The sequence below is a fragment of the Octopus bimaculoides genome, chromosome 1 (assembly GCF_001194135.2).
Source record: "Octopus bimaculoides isolate UCB-OBI-ISO-001 chromosome 1, ASM119413v2, whole genome shotgun sequence".
NCBI classification, from domain to species: Eukaryota; Metazoa; Mollusca; class Cephalopoda; order Octopoda; family Octopodidae; genus Octopus; species Octopus bimaculoides.
In genome coordinates this window covers 79,233,773-79,241,126 of record NC_068981.1, presented here as the reverse complement: position 1 = coordinate 79,241,126, position 7,354 = coordinate 79,233,773, and the positions used below count along the sequence as shown (strand labels likewise).

The following is a 7,354-nucleotide window of genomic DNA, read 5'->3' as shown; positions in this document are numbered from 1 at the left end:
ATATTCCTTGGAAGCATCGCCTTTACTTAGCGTAGTTCTTGGGAGTGTCACCCTGCTGATTGTGCTGCTGCTCACCATTGCTCGAGAGAGGGGAGAAGATATTTAATTTGTGATTTCAGACTGACAGCTCATGAATGGAATGTCCTACAGATGAAACTGTGTGATTACACTTGTGTAGGAAAAAAATTTATTTTCTGTTTCTCTCTCATTTGGCACTGCTCCAAATATATGTACACAAACAAACATGCTTACAGTTTCTCTCTCTCTCTCTCTCTCTCTCTCCCTCTCTCTCTCTCTCTCTCTCTCTCTCTCACACGTTTGCTACTGTAGTAATACAAAGCAGTTCCAACAACCTGAAAGTGGTGGCAACATTTCTGTGTACAAGAAAATGTGTAATTGGAGCTGTGGGTTTTGTGGCTGTATAACCCCACCACCACTAGTGCTAACTAACCTTGGCTGGAGTGGGGGATGTAATGGTGGTGAATATATGATCCATCAAACATCTCTGACTATTTTCATTATCTTCAGTTCTGTACAGCCTTCTTGCTTTCTTTCTGTACACACACACAATGTGGCATGTGTGTAAAACGTATATATATGTTTGTCTGTGCATGCATATGAAATAATCTTATTGACTGAAGTGTGTGAAGTGAAGCCTTCAACAAAGTAACATTCAGTTCTAGGCAGGAGGAGTACAGATTGGTTCAAATGAGAAGTCAAGAAAGATAATGGTTTTGATGTTGGCTAATGGTCAGTACTTAATTTGGACTGCGGATGTGTGTGAAGAAGTAGGGTTTAGAGATAGGGATTCACAGGAGGCAGTAAATTAAGGGGCAAAGGCAAGGTTGTATTGAGCCTATTGAAAAAAGGGAACAGAATTCAATATAGGAATGACTGTTTAATACTCTTTTACTTGTTTCAGTCATTTGACTGCAGCCATGCTGGAGCACCGCCTTTAGTTGAGCAAATCGACCCCAGGACTTATTCTTTGTAAGCCTAGTACTTATTCTATCGGTCTCTTTTTGCCAAACCGTTAGGTTACGGGGATGCAATCACACCAGCATTGGTTGTCAAGTGATGGTGGGGGGGACAAGCACAAACACACATACAAAAATATATATATACATATATACGACGGGCTTCTTTCAGTTTCCGTCTACCAAATCCACTCGCAAGGCTTTGGTCGGCCCGAGGCTATAGTGGAAGACACTTGCCCAAGGTGCCATGCAGTGGGACTGAACCCGGAACCATGTGGTTGGTAAGCAAGCTACTTACCACACAGCCATTCCTATGCCTATAGCTGCTTAATATGTAAATGTAATTTGAGGTTTTAGATCAATATTTAAATCCTATAGACATAGAGACACGTATTTGCTGTTTGGCAAAACTCCTCAAGGTTGTGGAGTCACAACTGAACATTTTTTCATGTTTGTGACAAGATAGCATGTCGGAGCTCTTCATTCTCCAAGTTACACTAAAAAATGGAGTTGAAGTTAGCATTGAAAATCTAATGAAATGTTTATCAATTTCACACTAATGTTACAGCTTTTGGCAACAAATTCTTTCTCTCAGTAATATTTATTTACAGTTATATGATCTGGACAACTAATACCTTTGTGTCTCCAATATATATATATATACATGAACTTGATTATAACTTAATATGATATTGCCACATATGTAATATATAAATATACTTATGTGTGTTATACTTATGTTTAATATATTCATAGACTCTAAGGTGACAAACTGGAAGAATAGTTAGCATGCTGGGCAAAATACTTAGTGGCATTTTGTCCATCTTTACATTCTGAACTCAGTCTCTGCTGAGGTTAACTTTGTGTTTCATCCCATCAGAGTCGATAAAATAAGTACCTGTTGAGCACTGGGGTTGATGTAATTGGCTTACTTCCTCCCTTGAACTTGCTGGCCTTGTGCCAAAATTTGAAACCAATATATTTAAAGATGCTTAAAATAACATATATGTAAAGTAGATTTGCCTTTGATCATGGGTCTTCCAGCCATGACCTACTGCTTTTATTTTTGTTTGTTTTTAGGACTATTTCAAGGACTATATTATTCAATATGCCCTATTCATATTTAATATTCTAGAGTGAGCTGCTATTTCCAGCAGACCCAATGACTGTACAGACATGAGTTTTTGTTGTTAGCCCCAGGTTATTATTGATTGAGCAGAGTAAACAAATGGGTTAGAAGGCAAACCAATCACAACCACTTCATCTTTTATTCAGTTGCAATGTATCTAGAACTATATACATTATCAAATGTAATTTTTTTTATAAAGACTGCGAGAGGTGATTCAAAGAAGACTTGGCTGTTAGTTCTGGCAGGGGCAGCAACTGTGTAGAAACCTTTTCATTGGCAAACATAAATTATTTGGATATGTAGATATGTGACAGTAGCTTTTCAGGATCATTAGAGCTGTAGACATAATGCTTTAAAGCATTCAGTTACATCTTACATTCTGAGGTCAAATCCCGCCAAGGTCAACTTTAACTATCATCTTCCTGGAGTTTGGAGTTAACAAAATAAAGTAGGAGTTGAGAACTGGGGTTACTATAATTTACTCTTGTACTTGTTCTTGATCTTATATCTATATTTAACTTAACATTAAGGCAGTGAGCTGGCAGAATCATTAGCACACTGGACAAAATTCTTAGTGGCATTTCATCTGTCATTACGTTCTGAGTTCAAATTCCACCAAGGTCAACTTTGCCTTTCATCCTTTTGGGTTTGAAAAATAAGTACTAGTTGAGCATTGGGGTCAGTGTGACTGACTTATCTCCTGCCCCAAAATTTGTGTCCAAAATTTAACTTTAGATAATACATTAGACTTTTGCAGCCTGAGTACTAAATAAATTGAAATGCATCAGCGTTTGCTAAAATAGTCAATGATTTTAATGTCTTTTTTTTTTTTTTTACATAAAAAGATAAATTGTTGTCTAGTTCTAGGTCATAAAAAAATTATTTGCCTCCAGATGAGACTTGATTGAGCTAGACCTACAATGTTACAAATTATTTGTTCTTATGTAGATGGGTACATGTTTCAGAAATATTTGCAATTTTTTTTTAGTAAGCCATTAGAGAAAAGAAGTGAAGGCATGTGGCGTAGTGGTTAGAATGTTGGATTGGTGATTGTAATATTGCGGTTTTGATTACTGGACTGGATGATACATTGTTTTCTTGAGCAAAACACTTCATTTCACATTGCTTCAGTCCACTCAGCTGACAAAAATGAGTATTCCTGCAATGGACTGGTGTCCTGTCTAGGTGGAAAATGTATATGCCATGAAAATGGGAAACTGGCCCTTTTGAGTTGACATGACTCGAGAAAGTAACCTAACTATACTTATTAGAGAAAAGAAGAGAAAAGAAAAAGGAGTAACACGGAATAATCATCTCAGAGATGAAAAGAATCTCTATTACATAGTAGAAATCCAAACATTTGCAAATTCCCGGAACTGTAGAGTGTTGCACTTGTGTGTGTCAAAGCTTTGTGTATCTGGTAGAGTGAGATAAAAAATAATTTACTTGACAAACAATTATCTTTTTAAAGGCATCAGCTGTTGGTTGATATATTTATTACAATTTATAGCTATTAGTTACTTCTTGAATTCATTACATACTGAGAGAGAAACTATAGTTTTTCCAATGTAATTAACTTTTCTGATTTGTTAATTTCCTAATAATGTGTAATGTTTGGCTTAAACTTGAGACATAATCTCTTTCAGAAGTATTTTGTGTTTTAGAAGCAAGTTGTGGTGATGAAATTCCTGAGTATATCTGGGCTTTACTCAGCTCATCTATCCTTGGTATACTATATGAATATAAAGCTTTCATTACTGATGTTGTTCAGCTTTGGGTCAGCAAAGACTGAGTAGGCCTAAGATTAAAGACATGCCAACCATGACCATCTGTTTATATATATATATTTATATATATATATATATCATAGTTATATTGTTCAATTTGTTCTTCTTTACTTAAGGTGGTAACTTTTGATTTGAGATAGATTAAGCTACTATTTCCAGTAGGTTAAACAAATGCTTAAATACTTTTCCCTTGGTTTTGTTTTGATGTCATTATTATTATTATTATTAAAAAAAACAACAACATTTTTTTAATAGCTCTACAAAGACAGTGAATGGGCTGAAATGGTAGGAATGCTTGACAAAATGGCTGCAATATTTAATTAGGCCCTTTAAGTTCTGATTTCAAATTTCACCAAAGTCAAGTTTATGTTTCATCTTTCCAGATGTTAATAAAAAAAAGTACCAGTTAAGTACTGGACTCTATATAATTGATGGTACCCTTCCCCTCTAAATGTATAGTCTTGTTCTTATATTAGATATCAGTTTGTAATTTTGCATTACATTTCTTTGTTACAGTGTTTGTTTTTTGTTTCCTCTCTTTCACTTAGATTCAAACTTCCTGTCAAATGGTATAACAACCCAGTTTTCAAGCAGGACAGTTCCTTGCTTTAAATTCCAGTGTACTACTTACTCTGAGCCTATGAATTGCATAATTTTTCTGGTAAGTTGTCTGGATGTTATACTATGTTTCCCAAGCTATTGATGATGTTAAATGAGTTAAGTCTCTAGTGATTTATGTATACGACTGATAACTTCATACTGACAGTAATAACTGAAACAGATATTATTTCTATGATTATATCATTTTTTAAATGTCCATTATATATGTGTGTGTGTGTGTGTGTGTGTGTGTGTGTCTTTGTGTATGTGTTTCTCCTTCACCATCACTTAACAACCAGTGTTGTTTTGTTTATGTCCCTGTAACTTAAAAATTTGACAAAAGAAACTAATAAAGTACCAGGCTTAAAATAAAAAGTACTGGAGTCATTTTTTTTTTTTTTTATCAACTAAACTTTTCAAAGCAGCGCTTCTGCAAACGATAAAAGATTCTAACATAACAACACTGGTTGTAAATTTGTTTCTCATTTGTGTGTGTGTATATGTGTGTAAATATGGATATTTACATATTGTTGGAGCTGTTATTTTTACTGATGGATGTTTACCATTCAACTGTGAGTCATTCAAGTAGGAAGCATGCTGGGTTATGTGCTTTACCAAAGGTCACACTACAAAAGTTACAATCTATGATTGAGATAACAGAAGTCCTGCACCTTACACACACACACACACACATCCTCTAAAGTATTGTACTTCCTAATGTACTTTCACATTTTTTCTACCAAAATAATTAAAATAAAAGTGTTAGATAAGTTTTATTTTATTCAATGTGGAAGTCTTTCTTCTCACTGCCAAGAATAAAACTGTTTTGCTGATAAAATAATGTTTTAAGCAAGTAAAACAATAATTTTTGTTTTTATTTTCTTGAAATTCACTTTTTGTGAAAAACTAGATAAGTTAATGGTAAGTTCAAAGGCTGAGGGGTTGCATTACAAATGTTGAGATGTGTCCTTGAGCAAGTTATTTTAACTCTACTTGCCTTATCTCAATTAAAATTTGGTACCTTGTTAGTTTTACTTAATAAGAGAGCATGGATTCGATGAGAGTTGCCTTTTATGCACTGAATCTTATGGAAGCTGTGTAAAGCAGTAAGAAAGATTAAGTAGGGATTTGGAAAAGGATTGGTTTAGTGATGTGCTGAATGGATAATATCAAACAATCTGTATTAAAAGAAAATGAATGTAGTATTGCAGTAAAATCTAGTAATGGGATAGCATCAGCTAGATTGTTATACCTAAGCCTTAATAACATGAGTTTAGCCCTTTGTGTAATTAAATTTCATGATCATCCTAAGTCCAGAGTGCCACAAAAAGCATTGGTGTGGGTGCTGGTGCCATGTAAAAAGCACTGGTGCTACATAAGAAGCACTGGTGCCACGTAAAAAGCACTGGTGCTGGTGCCTTGTAAGAAGCGCTGGTGATGGTGCCATGTAAAAAGCACTAAGTACACTCAGTGGAGTGGTTGGCATTAGAAAGGGTATCCAGCTGTAGAAACCAAGCCAAAACAGACTATGGAACCTAGTGCCATCCCTGGCCTTGCCAGCTCGTGTCAAGCTGTCCAACCATGCCAGCATGGAAAACGGTCATTAAATGATAATGATGATTCCAATTCTGTTTTTTGATTAGGCATCAAAAAAATAGAACTGATATTTTCTGCTTTAGCAATACAATTTCAGTATCTCCTATAGGTATGGTTTTAATGCCCATCACTAAAATTATTTGATTCTTGCTCTGTAAAAAGATATCTGATGAAATATGTGAAAACAATTTTTTTAAAATCTGAAATATTGTCTTTTGTAAACAGTGTCACTGGAGAAGTTTTTTCAGGGATGTTGGGTAAAATTTTGAGCAGATATATCCACTTTCTACATTCAAAGGTTTACAAGAGGAAGAACCTTTCATATCTTTATCATTTTTGATTGATCAGGCAATTTGCTCTGTGATAATTATTCTGACCCTTTATTGCTCTGAATTCAAATCCCACTGAAATCAGCTTTGCCTTTCACCATTTCAAGGTTTATAAGGTACCTGCCGAGGTTTTGATTTTTCTCTTACTCCCCCTTTATTTCTGTCAGTTTCTCTTCCTTTCTTCATGGCAGAGATAAGAAATTAGCTGCATTCAGAGTTGGAGAAGGATGGACTCTGCAAGGTTGACTTTGCTTTTCATTCTTTTGGAGTTGATTAAATGAAGTATCAGTGAAGTACTGGGTTTGATATAATGAACTTACCTGCTCCCACTAAAATCAGTGACCTTGTGTCTGTAACAGAAACAAAAATTCATCAGCATCATCATTTAATGTCTGCTTTTCATGCTAACATGGGTTGTACAAATAATAGTCTATCTTTCTTTTAAAAAACTTTATATCTTCCTTCAATTATTATTATTATTATTATTATTATTATTTAAGGTAGTGAGCTGGCAGCATTGTTAGCACGCTGGGCAAAATGCTTAGCAGCATTTCATCTAACTTCATGTTCTGAGTTCAAATTCCACCAAGGTCGACTTTGCCTTTTGTCCTTTTGAGGTCGATAAATTAAGTACCAGTGAAACACTGGGGTCGATGTAATCAACTAGTCCCCTCCCCACAAATTTCAGGCCTTGTGCCTTCAGTAGAAAGGATTATTATTATTGTTGTTGTTGTTATTGTAAGGTGGCAAGCTGGCAAAATCATTAGCAGGCTGGGCAAAATGCTTAGTGGCATTTTGTTCATCTTCACGTTCTGAGTTCAAATTCTGCTGAGGTTGACTTTGCCTTTCATCCTTTCAGGGTCAATAAAATAAGTACCAGTTGAACACTGAGGTTGATGTAATCAACTTACTCCTTCTCACCAAATTTCAAGCCTT

At 35.2% G+C, this 7,354-nt stretch overlaps 1 protein-coding gene across 3 annotated transcripts in view; it reads left to right on the top strand.

Moving 5' to 3' along the window:
* The window catches only part of LOC106874915 (transmembrane protein 164), a 74,404-nt gene that overhangs the window by 20,926 nt on the left and 46,124 nt on the right, over positions 1-7,354 (top strand). For 2 of the 3 annotated variants that reach the window (XM_052967633.1, XM_052967634.1), the window contains exon 2: positions 4,442-4,554. The exons of the other annotated variant lie outside the window; for it this stretch is intronic. The gene's annotated coding sequence lies outside the window, so the exon portion shown is untranslated. The remainder of the gene's footprint in view (positions 1-4,441; positions 4,555-7,354) is intronic. 3 annotated transcript variants of the gene reach the window in all.